Source organism: Lolium rigidum, chromosome 3 (genome assembly GCF_022539505.1).
Source record: "Lolium rigidum isolate FL_2022 chromosome 3, APGP_CSIRO_Lrig_0.1, whole genome shotgun sequence".
NCBI classification, from domain to species: domain Eukaryota; kingdom Viridiplantae; phylum Streptophyta; class Magnoliopsida; order Poales; family Poaceae; genus Lolium; species Lolium rigidum.
In genome coordinates this window covers 353,157,664-353,180,066 of record NC_061510.1, presented here as the reverse complement: position 1 = coordinate 353,180,066, position 22,403 = coordinate 353,157,664, and positions in this window count along the sequence as shown.

The window sequence follows — 22,403 nt, the reverse complement described above, 5'->3', positions numbered from 1 at the left end:
TCCTACATTAAATATCATATATGACCTCTGATTTTATAAGCCAAGGAAAACTATAGAAAATGTGAACCGGAAAATAGGCAATGTTGTATCATGGAGACCTGGTGACTAACCTACACCAACAACAACACATTCGAGTACCAAAAAAACACAACAACATTCTAAAGAGCAAGCTACAACACAATCTAAACAGGACATGAGAGAATTGTAGCCAATGCTGAGATAGCATGGCCACGACATGTCCTCGCACAACTCCAATGCCTCTTCCCGTGCCTCGCATAAAGGTAGATACATGGAATTAATAAGGACAATTTAACAATTGAAGTTCTCAAGTTTTCATCTACATACGTAACTATTTCCGAACATGAAAAGCTCCCAATATTTGGCAAATGAGATTCTCAACTTTTCTAGTACAAGCGGATCATTGCAATTACACCTTTATTATTACAAGCTAGACATAGGGGGCAAAATAGTTGTTCCCCACAACAACATTTCCAAGCAGATTGGGTAGGCTAGATATGAAACCCAATAGAAATAAAAGAAAGCCAAAACAAGAACAAAATGGAAAAAATGAGAGTAAACGGACGAAATAGTTCTCCAATTTTGAAAATTCATGATAAAACAATAGAGTGAAACTTATTAAGAATGGAATGTGCTGAAATTACAAAGAATTATTCTCCATATAAATGAGAATGCTTTGATGAAAACATTTCAAGCATGATGAAACATTATTATCAAAAAACTTAGGTGGGGGGGGCGACAAATGTGATCAAACTTTTCAAGCATTATCGAATTATAGAAGGTTGCTATTATATGTGATCAAGTTTATTCAAGCATGATTAAATCCTAACTTACATCAACATAGTATCTCGACAAGTAATTGAATTGACCAGCTGAGCTACCAAAGGAAGAGATTACATCATTATAAGCAACAAGAACTTCATTCTATCCTACCTAGTAAATTGTGTGTGGAACCAATGGCTAAGATCATGAGTGTATCAACCTTTTCGTACATAAGGTTGGTTCTGGACATGAAGAATTCCAATATTTGACAACAAACAAAACATATCTAGCTACTAAGTACATCATTACAAGCTAGAAGATTTAGGCAACAAAACAATTCTGAAATTGGCCTATATGTGTGTAAGCTTTGGATCTGAACAAAATTACTACAATCCTACATCAAATCTAGGACACCTCCTGAACATACAACCAGCGGCACGCAGGACACAATCATAAAATAGAGCAAGATCGATTTAATCTACAACCGGACAGCATTCCGCAAGATGGGTTCGTCCCGCAATACAACACTATATTTTGAATAGGGGCGGGCAAAAAATCCCCAACAAAACACCAAAACCTAACTAATTGGAACCAAAACTGAATTAACTGAGACTATTTCCGTGGTCAAATAGGATAAACCGAATTTAAATAGGTGAATTCAGTTTTCATTTGTGATTAACCAAACAAACAAAAATATAGCACATCGAGGCCGAATCTTCTTATCCCGTGTCGTGTGTTCCTACTAGCACAACCCAACACTGAACATTTGCATGTTTTCATAAACCCCTGGTAATAATTAAGCATTCCATCATCTTACAGTGCAATATAAGTAATACACCAGCACCTAGTATTAAACTAACACCAATGTAATGATTAATATTGTAAACTCATACATATATACATGCACATCAGGCCATGAGCTAGCACATCGAGTACAACATCTACACCTTACAGCCACATGCTTTATGTTTCTAACCTCTGACCGTGTCTTCACAGTTTGACTAGTGCACAACATGAATGGGTTCCGAGCTTCCATGCAAGTAGGCAATCGAGGCTCACTCGCTTTCGTGGGCACTAGTCCTCATGGATGTGGCAGTGCAATGTCAAGCGGCTGTCTTGGGAGGCTCCTTGATGACCTAAATAGTGCTCCATCCCCCCATATATACGTGCTTGATGTAGTGTTTATCGTGCTCTTGTCGGCCTGTTAGGTCAAATTCAGTTTAAAGAGAACACCGAACCAAGCTCTCGGCTAACCGAACTACTTGTTAACGAAATAACCGTTATAATTTTGGTTCCTATTTATGATTATCCGGATTACTAAAAAACTAAAACAACCGAACCAAACTTTTGGTTAAAACCGAATGCCTGGACCTAACTCCAAAGATGAGGGACGAGAGATGGCTCACCAGCTACTCAAGAACAGCCCTGGTTTTGGCCGGCGAGCACGCCAGAGGAGACATCTAGAATGGAAATCTCCTACTACTCCTCTGATATACTTTGAACCATAAAAATATACTGCAAGTTAATTACCCACTCTGTCGATGCACAAGCAGATAAAATAAGAAAGACCCCGCCATACATGCACACAAGAGATACACATCCATACATGATGCTTCCTCTCGCGTACACATTCACCGAGCCGGGTAAAAGAAACAAATTTTAGTAGCCAGCGTACATGGAGGAGTAGGAGGAGAGAAACCTCACCGTCAGCTCCAGCTGGTCGCGAACGTGGCTGGCAGCGCCAGGTCAGGCCGGCAACCACAAGCAGGAGCTTGGGGAGGCCTTCAACGCGGGTGGGATCGAGTGAGCAGCAGCAGCCTGTCGGAGACGAGGAGCAGATAGCAGAAGGCAATACCTCCTTATCGCCTATGCACACAAGAGATGTTCATCCATCCGTTCAATTCATAGAAGTTTCCATTGATTCATAAGCAGCAACAGAATTGAGCACCTTCATTTCCTATACACGCACCGACCCCTATGTACACAAGGTCCATTACACATGGTACACATTTCAACAAGACAAATAAACAATTTTGACCAGGCATCCATGTAGAGGAGTAGTAGGAGGGAGACCTCAACGGGGGCGGCGTGTAGGGAAGGCCACCGGCAGCAGACAGCAGGTATCGCAGCGGCGACACGCGTGGAGGAACATCGTATTTTCCTCGCCGTCCTCCCGGAGGCCTTGCTCTTCCCCACCGGCAACCAGGACCAGGTGTGGAGCTCCGGCGACCGATCGGCCGGAGAGAGGATGGCGGTCGGTTGTCAGTAATCACTCTGTCTTTCCTTGCCGCCTATGCACACAAGAGATGTTCATCCATTCATTCAATTCATAAAAGTTTCCATTGATTCATAAGCAGCAAGAGAATTGAGCGCGTTGATTTCCTATACACTCACCGACACTTTATGCATACAAGATCCGAAGAGACACCGTACACATTTCAATACGGAAAGTAAACAAATTTAACCAGACATCCATGGAGAGGAGTAGTAGAAGAGAGACCTCAACAAAAGCAGCATGTAGGGGAGGCCGCCGGCAGCAGCAGCAGCAGGTACCGTGGTGGCGGCACGCGTCGAGGAACATCGTATTTTCCTCGTCGTCCTCCCGGCGGCCTTGCTCCCACCGGCAACCAGGACTAGGCGTGGAGCTCCGGCGACCGATCGTCCGGAGACAGGATGGTGGGAGGTTGCCACGATGGATCAGGAGAAGCCACGGGATGTCGGGTTGTTCGACCTCGACGCCGGCCGCTAGGGGGCGTGATTGGAGGCTGGGGACGGCGGCCTGGGTGCAGGAATCGTCGGGGGATACGGTGACGGGGATGCACCGGCGAGTGGTGGGGCTGGGTGGACGGCGTGCTACAGGGATTGGGTTCCTAGCGGCGTAGTTGCGCGAACGAGACAGGGTGTGCGCTCTCTCGGAAGAGAATGGGGATGGATGGCGGGTGGGCGCTTAGATCGATGATCCGCGGGGAGGCTGTTGATGAGGATCAGGAATCGATGAGGCTGCGTCTGCATCAATTCGTCACCCTCAATTCCGAGGAGGCCTCTGCGCGATCGAGGCTGTGTTTCAATTTCTACAAAGATTCTGCGAAGCTTTTTCCACGATTTTGGTTGCTCTCTTTACTAGGCATTGATTGTATCAGCGGGATTGTTATGGACGACTCTCGACCGCGAACAATCAATCTAGGTAACGCTTTGTGTAGGACTGCAGCAATGCATAAACGTTGAATAAAAAAAAGTTTACCTAACTAGTACTACCAGAACGTACACCTTCAATACCTAGTACTATTCTACTCCTCCTTTGCTAAAATGTAGCATAATTTTTTTTCTGAAAAACCAAACGATGTAAAGTTTAACCAATTACTCCCTCACTCCCATGAAACTTGTCTGAGATTTGTCAAAATTTGAATATATTTAGTGTCTAGATACATCTAAATTTAGATAAATCTCAGACATGTTTCATGGGATAGAGGGAGTATATATATAGCAAAAATATATCAGCATCTAAAATGCAAATCAAAATCGTTAGATTCATCCTGATGCATTATTTCATAGGGTATACATTTGGTATTCTAATAGAGAATTAAACATGCTGAAAACAATCTAAGTAAGAAAAAAAATGTAATTTCAACAAAGTAAAATAAGTAGAAGCTATACATCATTCTATGACAATAAATTTATATTCAACGGTATAATACATGTCATTTCCCTCAAAGTACTCATAATGTTAATCCGCTTCATACGTAAAAAGCAAGTAACGTCTTACCAAACTTCTCATGTGCCATCGGGGCGGCTTCAGCAGCATCGCATGCGATGGTCACGGGCCAACGCGGCACATCATGATTGCCAAGATCACACTCACCACCCCCTATGTCGTAAGAGATGGACCCCGCGTTTTCGTCGTGATTGTGGCCCTCGTCACCAACCAGGGATTTCCACGGCCTGATCTCCGGCACTATAACGACATATAATGGCGAGTTGGACCTCTAGATCGAGATTCGGGGGAGGGGCCCAAGAAGGGTGAGCAAGTGCTAGTGTAGCCGCCTTTAGCTCTAGTGCATTCGACCAAGGTATGCCAGGACCGTGAACACCATGATTCACGTGTCAACATCGAAATATCTACTCGCGGTCACTACCTATTCACCCAAAGCCTCATATGAAATACAGTGTTTTGATCTAGCGTTTAGGTTCAAATCGCGTGAAGAATTGTCCGGAACCGTAAATCTTTGGCATGGAGTCCTAATATGCGTATATAAGGCTTGCATATAATACAGTTCAATACACAACTCATAAATGGAATTTACATCAACATGATAAGCTCGCATGGAGTTTCTTGACTAATAGTGCAAAACTCGCACCTCAAAGCAACTGAAAAAGATCTTTTAAGAACTTGCCATCTTTTTTTGGTTTTAGCATCCATATGATTTACTATAACGCAAACATGTACAAAAACCACATGAAATCACCACTTTCGACTGAAAGCTAGAAGGTAGATATCATGAGGCCCATAGTAGAAGGTTTCGCTAGAAAACACACAAAGAACGGTCAAAACCCTTACCATTTTGCATGGGGGTCCTTATATGAGTATATAAGGGTGTGTAAGAAGGAAAATCCAACACACAACTATAAAATGACACTTGCTTCACATATAGGTATATCCCGTAGGAAGATTGTGGACTTATAATGCAAAACTCCCACTTCAAGAACACCGACCACTGGACTAAATAGGTCTAAGGCTAAACCCTATCAATACCAAAAAATTATCTCGCCACCGGGTACCGTATGAACGCGGTTATAGGGAATTCGTTTTGACATTTTCTAGTCAGTTTTTAAGAGCTATAGGTCAGTGCTTTGGGATCCCCTTTCATTTTATGCATGAAATGATAGCTACCTATCATTTCATGAGCCATCTCGTCGTCGTGGCAGCGTGCTAGGATTACCAGGTGTCTAAAGATTCTCCACCAATGTATTGGTTGCTAGACCATGTAACTTGTGCATACAATCTCCAATCGAGATGATCCGAGATGCATTGGAAATATTCCTCGAAGTTAGGATTTCATAGTCTTCTACTTTTCGGATCTTGTTGCTCCATCCCTACGGGTTGGGCCTCTTGATATGTCAAACAAATCAGGGCCCTTCCGATTCCCTTCTTATTGGTCTCCTCGCTCGGCCCTAGTACAATTGCTTCTTAGCGGAGTACCCTTCAACATCAAGGTTGGGGCGTCGTCATGTTCCCTAGGATCTTATACCAGTTTTCGGTGTGGATCTCCTCACTCCTTGGGCCCGCACTCACGGCAAGCGTGTTTGCGCCTAGGGGTCTCATTATCTACTCCTTTGGGATCTCGCTCGATTGTTGGCACATGTTGTTGAAGAGGGCGTCGATCTTGATAGCGGCGGGGTTACGCCAATCGGGTGGTTGGAGGCGAGGCGGGGGTGGGCAACATGAATGCACACACTGGGAAGCGCCTTGCCACATGTATGTGTCGTGAACTACCCCGAAGTGTCTCCACTCATGTACGAGCTAGTGAGTACGTGATGTGCCCTCTGTGAAAAAAGAAACATAGATACACGCAGGGCATGTAGGCAGTTTGTATAGTTATATGCATGGATACACGCCACATTGATTGCTTTGCCTATACGAACGAGCGGCAAACAAAAATATCAATGAAAAAGGAGTGGGAACCATTTTATTTGAGAATAAATCTGCTTTTTTTTAGTACAGTAGAGAGAATAAATCTGCTAACCCAATGTACGTGGAGAAGAAAATAGATGAAAAACTGCCGCAGAAGAGAACGTGGTTTGCGTTTTCTGCTTCTTTTATTTTTAATTTTTTGGAGGAAGAGAAGAAGCTCGATTATATTATTAAAACCAAAGTTAGCCCGGCTAATAACCAACGACGCTATCCTCTCCCCCCTTCCCGGACCATAACCCAGATCAAACGTTCCACCTCTCCCGAGGCCCAGCACCAGATCGCCGCCGCCGGCCAAGACTCGCCGACGGGAGGGACGTCGCAGCACAGACCAAGGCGACGCGGCCGGCTGGCTCGCCGGTGCCCGCGTGCATCCATGCGTGCGGCACCGTCGAGCTGGCCGGACCGGGTCGCGCGGTGATGCATTCCGGCGAGGTGGCACCGGCCACCTAGCACGCGCCGGCGGCGGCGATGTGAGCCACGGAGGTCCGTCGTCCTTGGCGCGCTGCGAGGAGCCACGCGATGAGGTAGCGCCGGTGTTTGGTTGTCCGCACCAGACCGCCGATTTGAACAACTGCTGCTCACCGGAGTTCCTCGACCGCTGATGTCCCCGGCGCTCTTCGTATTCGGAGGGGCCGTGGTCGCGCCGGATGTGTAAATCGGCTGGCCTGTCCACCTCTTGCAGGAGGTCGTCCCAAGACCACCACTGCGACCTTTAGGCCGCCATTAATGAAAGGTTGAATCTTTGTTCTTGGTTCTTCCGCATTAGGCCTCTGTTATAGTCCTCTGTTAACGTCGGTTCACAAATTTGTTTAGCAGCTGCGAGTAGTTAGACATCATTAGGCTTGTTTGATTGATGTCCTGCAATTAAGCCCAGATGCGTTAAAAAAGAAAAGTAATTGGATTTTGTTAATTCGAATTTCAACAGCACATATTCAGAGAAGTAGTATAAGTAGTCCTGTACCACGAATTAGCTAATTCCGGAGAAGCTGGTGTACTGCTGTAGCATATGTTGAGGTTTAGAAAGAAGAACCAGGACCCAATAGGCCATCAGGTTATGCTTGTGGGTCTTCTCAATTGAAGCACAAACAGAGGTCCCTTGTCCTTTGATACGCTGTCAGGAGCCACAGGATGAGGTGGCGCCATTGTTGGGTGGTCCCCGCCTGGCCGCCGATTCGAATAGCTGCTCCTAACCGGACTTCCTCGACCTGCGACCTCTAGGCTGCCATTAAATTTCTCATCGTCTTCCTTCTTCAGCATTAGGCCTGTGTTAACGTGTGTTCACAAAGATTATTAGCTTTAGTAGCTGCAATTAGTTTTGACATCATTAGGCTTGTTTGATGCCCTGTAATTAAACCTAGTTGTGTTAAGAAGAAAAGTAATTGAATTTTTAATCCGAACTTCATCAGGACATATTCGGAGAAGTAGTATATGTAGTCCAGTACCACAAATTAGCTCATTTTAGAGAAGGCCATGTAGTGCTGTAGCATATGTTGAGGTTCAGAAAGCAGAAGCAGGACCCAAAAGACCATCAGGCTATTATGCTTGTCGGTCTTCATTTGAAGGACAAACAACAAGCATTACTTGGTACATTGAGGTTCTTAATTATACTGGTATAGCACATGCATCCTGATGTTGCATTAATCCAGTTACAAAACATTGTAGAAACGTGCACTTGGTCGATGCATTGCTGATGGTATCGATGCCTTTTGCACTTAGCCATACATACTCATCTACTAGCTAGGTATTATTTCTCTGATTTGACCTCACATTGATATCTTATTGTGCTGAAACAGACCATATTGATTAAGAAACGACACGAGAAGAAGGCATGCTGAACCCTGTGTGCACTGGGGTTGGTCTTCATGGCGAGGAGGATGATGATGCGCGTCATTTGGGTCGGTCTAGCCGAGGCAGCAGTGACTAGCTGCTGCTGCTGCTGCTCTTTGATGGTCAGTGTGCTTGCAGTTCCTTTTGCTGTAATTTTGTTGCCGGAAAAGTTCAGCTGTGGAGCTTGAGATCGTTTGTGCATTCTGTACTCGAGCTGGATTGATTGTGTTTTTAGATCGAGCTATCCATGTTCTCTCATCTGTTGAGCCATGTTTTTTGTTCTCCCTTTGTGTGATTTCTTAGTCTAGTGTACATTAGTTGATCATCTAGTATCTCTACACGACCATTGCTGGCCTGGAGTCTCCAGTTTTTGTGTCTGCATCATTTTTGATGGCCTAGTACTAGTATCATGGGTTTCATTTCTTCATTTTGCCAGCAGCAATCTATTAGCTGATAAGAAATAGTTGTTGGCTTGGTGCTAGGATTGGCGATTTCTACTAGTGCCGGAATGTGCTGTTGTTTAGCGTTCTAGTAGAGTTGGATCGCATCTATAGGTGGTTCTGATGTATGCAGTTTTACTTTTCTGCTGTATGAAAATGTTGTCCGGATGGTCCAGATAAGGGCAAGATTCCGAACACTATTTCTGATTACTTAAACTCTAGTTGGCTTAGTTAGTTGAACTAGTGCTTTTGGTTTTTCTATTAGGGCATCTCTCCGCGTCCGTTTGTGTCCGCCGTGACCGAAAATGCGTCTGGCACCACCTCCAGCAGCGCGACGCAAAGTGACCGGGACGCAAACCCTCTGCGGATGCTGCGCGCATGCGCAAAGTGTCAGCTCGGTCCTCGCACGGGCCCGCTTGGCAGCGGCACAACCGCTTCGTCTTCCGCGGCATTACTTTCGGGCTGCGCGCTGCAGCCTTTGCAGGGCCTCGTTAATGGCGTGCCTCGGCTTCCGCGAGCGTGCGCAGCTAGCAGGTGTTGCACTGGCAGGTCATTGAAGGCGAGATGGCGTCGGAGCCTCTTAAAGGGACGCTGTCGGCGCCCATTTCCCTGACCAAACCATTGCCAAATCCCACGGTATCCACCACACCGACGCCATGGGGAAGAAATGCTGGCTGTTCCGCAAGACGAAGAACGACCAGGAGGCTAGCGGCTCGCGTTGTGGCAAGAAGGCACGGGTCGGCCGGTACATCCGTGTTGACCTCGCCGACGCCGAGCGATCTTGCCGCGGGATCTGCGGGAGGATCCTCAGGGCCACAGCCTCCTGCCCATGCGGCGGTACCTCCTCCACCGCCGGCGTACAAGCTTCCATGGCCGACGCCGGAGTTGATTGACCTCGGAAGCGACGATGACCAGTAGACAACACGTACTTTTAGCACGTCTTTCTGGCTTTTTTAAGTTTTATTATTCATGTAAATTATGGCTTCATGAATGTAAGTTATGCGGCATTTTGATTTATCCAACTGGGACTTTATGCGGTGGCATTTTGATGAAGTTGGATTTGTGTGTGTTTATGTAAATGTCTAGACGAGGAGGAGGTGGAGGTCGGTCTGTAAACTACTATTTTGGTAATTTGATGTGCACGCTGGCTGTCGAGGAAATAGTAGGATAGGAGAGTGCAATCTGCCGAAATTTAGAATTGGTAATGTTGAGTTAATAAGTAGGCCAAGTAAAGTAGTAGTAGTAGGTGCATATATATATTGTAATAAGGGGAATGTCTAAATTGGGCAAAGGGGATGAATTATAATACTATGTGAGGTTCTCGTAGATTGTAAGGGAGAAAAGAAAAACGAACCAGCCGCGACCTAAAAGCGAGCGAGTACTTCCAGCAAGCGTGTGCGATACGTGTCTCGGTTTCGTTTTCCCGGCCGAGGTGCAGACGCTTCGGTCCCTGCTCTGCTCAGTGCACGTCGTATGTGGGCACCACCGCGTACGTACATGAGCCCCGAGCGCTTCGACCCTGAGGCGCACGGCGGGCACTACGACCCGTACGCCGCCGTACGTATGCTGGGCAGAAGCCGAACCTTGTACACGGTGCCGCCGTTCCCTCGGCCAAGCACGGCCAGCTTGTCGAAGTCGGCGAGGCGGAACTGGCTGGACAAGGCCGTGGGGGTCGAAGCTTTTATCAGCGTTGGTGCCGGCGCCGGCATGAACGTTGCCTTGGGACGCTGGCCGGCCGCGATGGACGGGACGGGCAGCGAGAGGTGCAACTGTGGAAGCCTCTTCTGCCTTATGAGAGCCATGGGTAGTGCAAACTGCTGCTTAAGCTTAATGATCTGAGCCCTATGCTTTGGTTGGACACTTGAATCAGCAGCTTATTTATACATAGTACGTACTCACGGTATCTCTTTCCGTTCCGCTTTCACCAAATCCTACTCAGATTGTAACATTGTATCTTCAATGTTCTCTTCCAAAACAGTCAGTTTCTGATTTGGTAGACTGTGTTTGGTCAGAAGGTTCTAACACAAGGATGCTTTTATTAGAGCAGAATAAACTAACCCACCGCCGCTGCAGATGAGCGACCATTTTTAATCTAGGGACATGAAAGAATACGACCATGGAATTCGGTGGAAACTGCCTATAATGCAACCGTAACCAGGTCCTCTGTAATGGCCTAATTGGCAAAGCCACGTGTTAACTAATTAGAACGAAAGGGACAGAGAAGAAAGCTCAGTCTATCCGTGTAAGAATGGCTATGTCGATCCGCACCCACGAGGCCTGGCCAGCAGCTCCCTTGAGACTTCTTATTAGGGTAGCATACTGCCATTTTACTAGAGTTTGGTTTGGTTAAGGATTGTGCGACGTGTGCCGTCTGGCGCCTCCTTTATTAGAATGTAACCCAGAGCACAGCCGAGCATGCACGGCATGGCACGCGTTGATCTGCAGACGGTAAAACACAAGTAAAAGTTCAGCATAAGAAGAGTTGTTGGTTTCATGGTGATCCTTCTCCCGCCATTTTACTCGTGTTGATAAATTAATGCCATGATCCATTTTCCCAATTAATTCTTTGGTTCTGCCCGATGTTAGCAAAGTGGACGCAAGCGGAGCGGGCCTTTATGATTGTTTCTCTTCTTGTGTTGGGGAGTGCTCGGCGGTCACGGCCCCGGTCGTGCAGGTCATGCCTGAACTTCGGGAGTTGTGTGGTGGTGTGGTTATGCCTCCTTCCGCCGAGAAAATGAGATCTGACTTGCAAGAGATCTCAGTTGTGGCCTCTCCGCCGAGTCATGCACTTGGCTCCGAGAAAAAGTTGTGTTGTTGACGGTGCATGTAGTTCATTTTGGTAACGGGTTGCTAACTCAGGGTTGTTGGCTACGTTGCCTGAAGATCTCGTTGCCAGAGAGGTTTGTGATTTCCTCGTCACCTTGGCTAGTGCCTATCTTGGATCCGCAATTCATTGATGGGTGCGCCCCCAATGTCTTGGCCATCATTTGTCGGCGCGGTTTTGGAGTGTTGTGTAGTGATTGTTCGTTCGGCTCGCTTTGTGGTCTCTTGTGTTCGCTTGAGTGGGTGGAGCCTTGTAGTTCGGGTCTCTATTAGGCTTAGTTGTGGGTGTGTGTGGATGTGTTGTTTGTGTGGGCTTGACCCTATGGTTGTAGGTTTTGCCGGGTTTTATCCTAAAAACTAGACACTCTCTTCTTAATTAATAAATGAGGTAAAGTTTTTGCCTGCCTTTCAAAAAAAAATATTTTTTGATAGCTAGCTTCATACTACCTGCATTCCAAGGCTTAAGCCTTATATTTTTTTGAAAAGTCAAACCAAATAAATTTTGACCAAAATTTTAGAAGAATCAATCAACAAATATGATATTTTGTAGATACCATGTGAAAATATATTTAGTTATCTATCTACTGATATTAAATTTGTATTTTGCATGTTAATGATTTTTTATAAAGACTTGATCAAACTTGACATAGTTTGACTTTCTAAAAAAATATTATCCTTAAACCTTGGGATGGAGGTAGTATACTTTTTGTAAACATATTCTTAACAATAAAAATTCAACATATGTTTTCAGCATGATCAGCTTTGATTAGATATATGTTTTACCAAATATTCTTTTTCAACAACATACTCAAGAATTCATAATAATCACGTAGCTTCAGGGAACTCATTTATAAATACGATATTTGAAATCTCGATTTTATTACAAAATATCATGATTGGATATTTATATTTTTATAGATATATTTGTCTACAATGTACTCATAAATATGTCTAGCTTCAGGGAACTCATTTAAAAAAACAGACACAATATTTGGAACCTCAAAAAATCATAAAATATATACATGTGCATATGGTGCTAATTACCTACTTGTTCAGCTCTGACCAGCGATAATGTGTGGATAGACTCGTGGGCGCGGATCGACATAGCCATTCTTTTTGGGTTGTAGTACATATATGGAGCGTATGGCTTTTGGGGTTCTTAGGGGGACTTTTTTTTAGCTTCTGGGTCAGCTTCTAGGTGCTGAACAGCTCAAGCCCAAAAGATGTCTTCGGCTTCAGCAGCGCTTATTTGGATCGTGAAGCCAGCCCGTAGTGCAATTCAAGAAACTGCCCGAGACCAGTTTTTCGAGCTTCTACTAAAAACTAGCCTACCTCGTATGGTATCATCACATATGCAATGCATATATCAAATTTAGGGTCGTTCTAGACATTTCACAACTTAACAGACCTAATAAGCCAAAATTACATAAGCCCAAAAGGATACGAGGAACCATTTCTTAGAACTTCTTCCCACCATAATTTTTTTCCACCGAAACCTATAAGAAGGCTTATGGATAAGAAGAAGTCTAAAAGAAATCAGCCTTAGTATTGCCGCCTTAACCAGTAGAGATTTTTTTTTTTGCCACCCGAGTTCCAGTATTCCCTTTATTTTTAAAACATCAAAAATCATTTATGCAGGTCTTAAAGAAATGAAAAATAATTCTGCATGTACTCAATAATGTATGCTACAAACGTGGAAAATCTTAATTTGAAACACTTTGTATTTTGAGCTATAGAAAAATAAAACAATATGGATCTAACATTTCTTATTTTCAGAACTGCAAATTTATAAGATTTTATCATTATTGTGTGGCCCAGAATTTAAATAAATTGGATTTGCAACGTTTTAGGTTTATAGGGAAAAAAATTGAACTGCAGGCTTATAAGATAGGTAGTATACGAAAACTGCAAATGGAGGCCCAGCTACATGTTGCTCTTTATTTTAAAAATTCAGAAATCGTAGTTTTAAGTTTTAAAAAATTCTGAAAAAAAAATCCTTGATGTAGACAATGATGAAATTTACAAACGTGCAAAATCTTAATGTGAAATTCTTTGTATTGTAGACTACACAAAAATAAAAAAATCTGGCAGGTTTTATAGTTTTCAAATGTGCACCATTCACTATTCTCAGATCCACACATTTGTCATTTTTGTGTAGCCTAAAGTACTAGGAATTTCAAATTGAGATTTTGCGTGTTTGTAGATTCCATCATTAGCTACATCAAGGATTTTTTCAGAATTTAAAAAAAACTTAAAAATATGATTTTAGAATTTTAAAAAATAAAGAGCTACATATAGCTCGGTCTACATTTATCCACTGAACTGCAAACGGAGGCCGAGCTATTTATTTTCAAAATTTTGGAAATCATAGTTTTAAAATAAAAAAGAGTACTGGAGCTTGGGAGCCCAAACTATTTTTCGCGGCTCAACCCAAAAGCGCCGATTAAAGGTTTTGTCCCGGCACATCAACTTTAACCTACACCTGTTCTTGCTAGACTACACAGAGTCACAGGTGGAAGACAATAGGCAATAGCTGGTTGTTCAAAAAAAAAAAAAGGCAATAGCTGACATACTACGTCCATGTATGATGTGGGTTCTAGATTGCATTTTGGTAATTTGGTTTAGGTCTCATGGGAAGTATTAGAACAAGGCCGCCTGATAATAATTGATTAAGAGCTACAAGTTGCTGCCAGCCGTCAGAGATTAAACAAGCTGGGATGCCCTGTAGCGGATACTTGGCATGCTGCCCGTAAATGGGAACGAAAGCGATATCATACACGAGAGCTCAGTCGGTGTGAAAATGGCCATTGTCAACACCCACGAGTCAGAAATCTCATGATAATTAGAATATCTGCAGAAATGAAAATGAAGAAAAAAAAGTATTAGGGATCAAGTAAGCAGCTCCCGTAGGCCTCCTAATGACTCTTATTAGAGTTAGTTAAAGAATGTTGTGCTATACGTACTTAGAACGCAGAACGCCAAGGCACCTGTGCCGTTTCGACAATTTTATTATTTTATTATGGGCGAATTCTACGACAGTTTTGTATTATACCATCTGTACTGCGTACCTGACCCGAAAAGGCTGCTAATTCAAGTAAAAAGTACTCCCTCTGTCTACGAATAGATGTCTTAGATTTTTTAAAATTTAGATTTATCTATACACTAAATAGTGTCTAGATACATTCAAATTTTGACATATCTAAGACATCTATTTATGGACAGAGGTAGTACAAGTTTATGAAAAAAGTACACTTGTTTCATTGTTTTTGTTTTCTAACACGAAGGAAAAAAGCTTTGCCTCATCTCATCGATTAACAAAGAGTTTTACAACTTGAACATTACAATGGAGCCAATTCTCAAGCAAGAGCTAAAGCAAAAAATCTCACCAAAAAAAGCCTACTCTCGTGGCATTCTTGATCCTAAGAGCTTAGCTTTCGCCATGCTTCAAAAGGATGCTTCACTTTTAGTCTTAGTCACGGTCACCGTAGGTCCGTAGGCATGGTAGAAATATTGCGAAAAACTCGAGCATTCCTCTCGATTCATATCTCTCAGGAAGTGAGTATAATGAGAGACGCTAAAGATTTTATTTTAGCGCCATTTGTGTAGATGTCCGATCCCCCCTGTTCCTTTACCGAGATTTGTACTTTCTCCATAGGGATGTGTCTAACAAAGTGAGCCTAAGCCAATGTATGATCATGTGAACGATGGCGATTTTAACGGCAACGGTAGGTGCCGGTGTGATATCCATCGTCCAATCTCTGCTTTAGGATTGGTGATACATGGGTAACATTGTGAAACTGTTTGACAAAAAGTGAAACCAGTAACGTCACTGCCGGCGTCATTGCAGTATGTTTCACAAAAAAACATGTTTCAGTTAAATTTCAATTATATTTCATAATTTTATGAAAGGATTGGTTAACACTGAAGTCATTCCGGTAGATACCTTAGCTAGTAAAAATGATCATGTTCCATACTATGACCGTCAAGTGGCATTTGAAAAATAGATGGACCGCGGTTTCGTCATCTTGGTTTCAAAGCTTGCAACGTTTACAATTAGGCCACCCACGCTTATTGAGACAGTCAGCCCACATGCAGAAAAACGGCATTTAGTCGCGGTTCGCAACGGCCATTAATCCCGGTTGCGCAACCGGGACCAATTATGTGCGACTAAAGGCCCCCCCCTAGTCGCGGTTGCTTACGAACCGCGACTAAAGGCCCGTCCACGTGGGTGACAGGTATCCGTCGGGGCGGAGGCCAACCGCGACTAAAGGCCTCCCCAGGTTTAGGGTTTTAGACCCCCTAAATCTGGTTTCTTTTTAATTTGTAGTGTTTTATTTCTTTTATATTTTATTTTGTGTTTTATTTTAATTTTGAAGAAGTTTCAGTACACATATTCTACGCTACTATATACATGCATGTTACACGTTGATGCATATGAATGTACAATTTCAAACAAGTTTGAAATTTCAAACAAGAAGAATTCAAGAGGAATATACAATATATATTCAATCTCAGGTGACCATATACAACTTCGAACAAGTTTCCATACACAATTTAGGGCATCAAAAGTTCTTCGTCCTCGTAATAGTGTGCTCCTTTAGGATGGAGAACTTCCCTCACCAAAAATCCTGCTAATTCCTCTTGAATTGGTCGGAAGCGAGCTTCTGGACTAAGCTTCTTCCGCAAGTCATTCCTCCGCAAGTTGCTATCCGACGCCCTCCGCTCAGAGGTGTGTCTCCGGATGAACTCACAAACATAGTATCCACATAGATTGGTCCCCGGTGGCTGAGTATCCACATTAATTAACCTTCTAAATACTGGCTCATGTTTGATTTCACCGACCATTTGATCTGAGAACTGTCTCCAAACCCTACAGGGCAAAGAAAATTAAATGAACAAGGGAGTTATTACTTACTTGATATTAGGAAATGAACGAAAGAGGCCGATCGATATAGAGCGCAAATGATTGAAAATAATTACTTTTACAGCATATTTCTCATGTCGACCCAAAGATTTGAATCCATATTCAGAGAGTCCATGATGAGAACTCTGGAGGTGTGAAATTCAATTATTAGCAGAATCTAGTGGAACCTGCGGACACGTTTCATGCACAGTCATGCATAACTCATCGATTAGACATACCATGCATGGAGTAAACAAAAGAGGATGTGCGCAAGACAGAAACACTCACCCAAAATGGTAAGGAAATAGAATTTGACTTTTGAGTTGCTGCTTTGTAAGAAAATCCCACAGGTCTTTCTCCACGTCGCGGGGGTGTCTTTCTAACACATATCCATTAACGATATGTGGGTCAATGAACCCAACATCATGGATGTTCCTTTTTTTGCATTCCCCAATCTTCATTCTGCATAATAGCGTACACAATAATATAGTTAGGACAATATATATAGTGCAGGCAATGAACGAGATGAGGTAGAAATAAATCACTTACAGAACGTAGCAACTCGGGATAGATTTGTCGAGCTCGCGCAGATTGAACAGCTGGAACAATTCGCTCATATGAACTTGTACAGAGTACTGTTTGAAGTGATGCTCCTCTCTAACTTCCGCATAAATATATGAAAGTACACGGATGTCGCCTAGAGGGGGGTGAATAGGCGATTTAAAACTTTTACAAGATGGGCTTAACAAATGCGGAATAAAACTAGCGTTTACTTTGTCAAGCCCAAAGCCTATATACTATGGTTCACCTATGTGCACCAACAACTTATTCTAAGCAATGATTCACCTATGTGCACCAACAACTTATGCTAAGCAATACAAGCAACTAGGTGATAGCAAGATATATAACTTCAAGCACGATGGCTATCACAAAGTAAAGTGCATAAGTAAAGAGCTATGTGCACCAACAACTTATGCTAAGCAATATAAGCAACTAGGTGATAGCAAGATATATAACTTCAAGCACGATGGCTATCACAAAGTGAAGTGCATAAGTAAAGAGCTCGGGTATAGGAATAACCGAAGCACGCGGGAGACGACGATGTAGCCCGAAGTTCACACTCTTGCGAGTGCTACTCTCCGTTGGAGCGGTGTGGAGGACAAGTCACTCCAAATGCACGAGGGCCACCGTATTCTCCTCGAGAATTCCCACCAAGAGGGATGTCCTCGATCCACTATGTAACCTTAGGGAGGTTACCGAACCCGCACAAAGCTTGGGGCTATCTCCACAACTTAATTGGAGGCTCCCAACAAATTGCCACAAAGGCCTTGCCCTTGAAGAATCTCCACAACTAAATTGAAGTCCCCAAGAACACCACTAAGATGCCACAAAGGCCTTGCCCTTGAAGAATCTCCACAACTTAATTGGAGTCCCCAAGAACACCACTAAGATGCCACAAAGGCCTAGAATTCGTCTAGGGTTCCAAGAACCCAAGAGTAACAACCTTCTTGCTTTCACTTCCACGAATCACCGTGGAAAACTCAAACCGATGCACCAAATGCAATGGCAAGAACACCACAAAGATGCTCAAGTAGTTCTCTCTCAAATTCCAACAAAGCTAGAAAAGCTATTGGAGGAATAAGAGAGGAAGAACAAAATAAGAGGAGGAACACCAAATTTCTCCAAGATCTGGATCTAGTGGATTCCCCTCACAAAGAGTGGGATTTGATTGGTCAAGATGTAGATCTAGATCTCCTCTCTCTTTTCCCTCAAGAATATGCAAGAATCATGGAAAGAATCAAGAACTAGGGCAAGCTTTGAAGGACAACAATGGAGGGGAGAGAGAGAGAGTGAACCAACCAGCCCAAGGAGGAAGAAGGCGGTCTTATATACCCCCTCCCAACGAAATATGACCGTTTGGGACCTCCCGAGCCGAAAAATCCGCCCCGGGCCGGATTATCCGCCCTCGAAAATCGCCCATGGACTCGGGCCGGATATTTGGCCGGATATTTGCCCAGAATTAGCATTCGGGCCGGATTATCCGCCCCCCAGAAAACTGCAGAAACACCAAAACTAAAACGGGCATAACTTTAGCATCCGGACTCCGATTTTGATGATCTTGGGCTTATTTTGAAGCTAGGAACAAGCCTACAAGATCATGCAGGAAACCATCATAGTCCAAAAAGGGAGGATAGAAAACAATGATGAAAGGTTTGACCTATCTAAAAAAGACATACCGGTAAAACCTCCAATCTCGAAAATGCAACAACTTGCCCATGTAAAAACCATTCTCAATGAACTAGAGCTTGTCATGAGAATAAGCACAAGATCTAAAACATCACATGGATAAGATCCAAATAAAACCAAGAAAGATGATGAACCAAACTCGAAAACGCAACAAGTGATCTATACGAAATCCGTTTTTGATGAACTAGAGCTTGTCATGAGAATAAGCACAAGCTCTAAAACATCACATGGATAAGGTCCAAATAACAACCAAGAAAGATGATGCAAGGATGCAAAGGTTTGAGCTCTCTCCGAACGATACGATCGAGTTACTCACTCGAGAGCCCTCTTGATAGTACGGCAACTAAACTATAAACCGGTCTCCAACTACACTATGAGACCGGTGAGAAAGAAACCCTATCAAGAGCAAACCTTATACTTGCGCATTCCACTTGAGCTCGATGACGACGATCTTGACCTCAACAAGATGGAACGCCTTTCTTGATTGTGCTTGCTTGACGAAGTCTTGTGGATTGCTCCCCCATAATCCACCATGGGAGAGCTTCTTCTTCGGCGCATCTTCACATATCCATGATCACCATAAGGATGGCAAGACTCAAGCAAAGGATCTCTTCGAGATGGCTCATCTTGAACTTGCACTTCATTTCGTTGATGTCTTGAAGTAACTTGAGGGCTCACTTCATCTTCATCTTCAAGACATACTTGACACTTGATATCCTTCATCAATTTCTTCTTCTTGCAACCTAAAACAAACATGTTGATGTCTTGAAGTAACTTGAGGGCTCACTTCATCTTCATCTTCAAGACATACTTGACACTTGATATCCTTCATCAAATTCTTCTTATTGCAACCTTGAAGCCAACATATGATTCAAGAATTGCCTATGGACAACTCCTACAAATATAACTCAATGCAAACATTAGTCCATAGGGATTGTCATTAATTACCAAAACCACACATGGGGGTTCCATGCACTTTCAATCTCCCCCATTTTGGTAATTGGTGACAATCTCTTTGAGAGGGTTTATATAAGGAATTGAAGTAACAAACAGTTTGAATATATAGAGCAAACTCCCCCATAATATATGCGTGTGTGTGAATGATCTTGACTTTCATTGCATATATTGGCATTCAAAGCCTAGTGGAGTTTCCTCTAACTATTCAACTATGCAAAGCAACAAGATGCAATGCAATGAAGGTACATGCTTAAGCACAAAGCAAAGACATAACCAAATTCCCTTAAACCCTCCAAACTTCTCCCTCATTGGCACCAATTGCCGAAATGGGTGAAAAATTTAGAAGGCCAATATAGTGAGAGTTCCTCCATAGCGTGTGCATTTCTCATAATTTGAGTGGAATCAAATGCACGTATCCAATGACGAATATTCGGAAGGAATCACACTATAGATAGGATCAAAGATTGCAAAAAGATAACAAAGACTAGAAGCTTCAACAAATGAAGCAAGCAACCAAATGAACCACAAAGAAGATACCAAAAGAAAGATAGATATTATGATAAGATCAAGAAGATTGCTCTAAATAATATGAGGAAGCTCCCCAAGGTTTGTGCACAAAACTAGACAATTTGCATTGGAGTATAAAGTGCACAAACATGGAATCATCACTCCCATAATATCATTCAAAAAACAAAAGATACCAAGTGAATCAAACTCTAATGATCACCAAAAGATAGTGCTCTAAATCAAATGAGGACGCTCCCCAAGGTACATGCATAAAATAAAATGTTGCATTTGAATACATTATGCATAACATGGAATCCTCACTCCCTCATTATCATTTAAAACACAAACATTTGCAATAGATCATAGATAGAAAAATAAGCTTAACACTTGCAACAAACTAATAGTTGAGCAACAAGTAAGAGGCACTATAATTAAAAAAAAGGCTCAACCAAGAGGATATGTGAAAGGCATGATAAAGCATATTATAAGACTATTACAAGGATGAGCAAAACGCATCATCATAGTCTTCAATGAATTATATTGCTTAGCATGACCAATCAACACGCAATAAATAAATAAGATAACAAAAGGAGATGTATCATCTCTTATGTGTATAAGTTTCTCTAAGTGGGCAATATCACAAAGATATTTATCCACAAAGAACCATGCACACACAACATAGATACACAAGAAATATAGCATGATACCCAAGAAGAAGTCATGCAATATACCAATAAGAATTTTTGCTTAATAGCATGGCCAAAGGCTCAATTTTATCTTATTGTACATTCATGAACGTCAACCACAAACATCCAAAATACATCACAAATATCAACAAGGGATAGAAGATAGTTGGGATGCATTGAGAAAGGCAACAATTATCACAAACGAGGATACCAAAATAAATAACTAAATTTTCACTTTCATCTATATTGCACACGTGAGAGCCTTGAGGAATTGATATGCAATAAAATTGCTAGATATATAGGCATAGTTGGGATTGATGAATCATGAGCATGATTTAATATACTTCCCAACAAATGCACTCATCTCAAATTACTCACATTCACAATAAAGAGGTTTCATTAAGACTTTTGCAAAAAGCACAATATTTGCAAATCAAGAGATTCATGCCAAGATGCAACCATAAGGTTGGATACAAGAAAAGTATGCATGAGAAGATACTTGTTACCAAGATAGCATTGGTGTGGATGTAGTAGATATGTATTCGTTGACCATCCTAGCTTGCCTCAAGTTACCATTGAGTCACGACTTCTTTCCAAGAGTGAGACAAGCATCCAATGCATATCCATTGTACCTAACACAAAGGTAAGTACAAAATGGTCCCCAAACTAATTGGGTCCGAAGTAGTTAGACACACTACAAAATATAGGACAAACTCCACAATACTATGTGCATATAGATATGAAATTGAATTTCATGCACATCTTAATCAAATTAGGATTTGATGGAGTTTACCCTATATATTGGATCAAAGAAAGTAACACATGCTATAAGATATACATATATTAAATATGCATGCACAATACTTTCAAGAACCAAAGGAAGATACAATTTGGACAAAACACCGAATAAATCAAGAGACAATGGTTGTCCAAATTATATCGAAGAATCAAATCAACACAAGATTGACTCCGAAGACTTATCTCATTATAAGAAGCTAATTAATCCTAAACACAAAGGAATGAGATAACCAACTCCCAAGAGAGCAAGGTTCCAACAAATAAACCAAACCCTCGACACTTTTTATGATGGCACAAAGTACCAAAAAGAAAATTTATGTCTCCCAAAACCAAATTTTTTATAATGATCAAGAGATGTTAAGCATTCAAACAAATATAGGAGAGCTCCCCCAAGATTAGTGCATTATCTAGGATTTGGCATATGAATACAAAATGCACAAAACTAGGATCATCACGCTACCTATATCTACTAAAATGCTAAGAAAGTTTGAATAGACAAATTAGATCCATAAGATACAAGGAAGACACATGGGAGTCAAAGCACAACAAATTCATGGCAATAAATAAGGCAATTTAAACACAAGAGCCAATGTAGATATGATCAATAAATATCTACCTCATAATTGATTACCACTTGTCCTAGGACAAGAGGTATTATGAAATATTTTCCGGTGGTAGTTTGTAAGTATACATAAGATCATATTTACAACGAATAAAGCATATGGTAAAAGATAAGAGTTAACCAT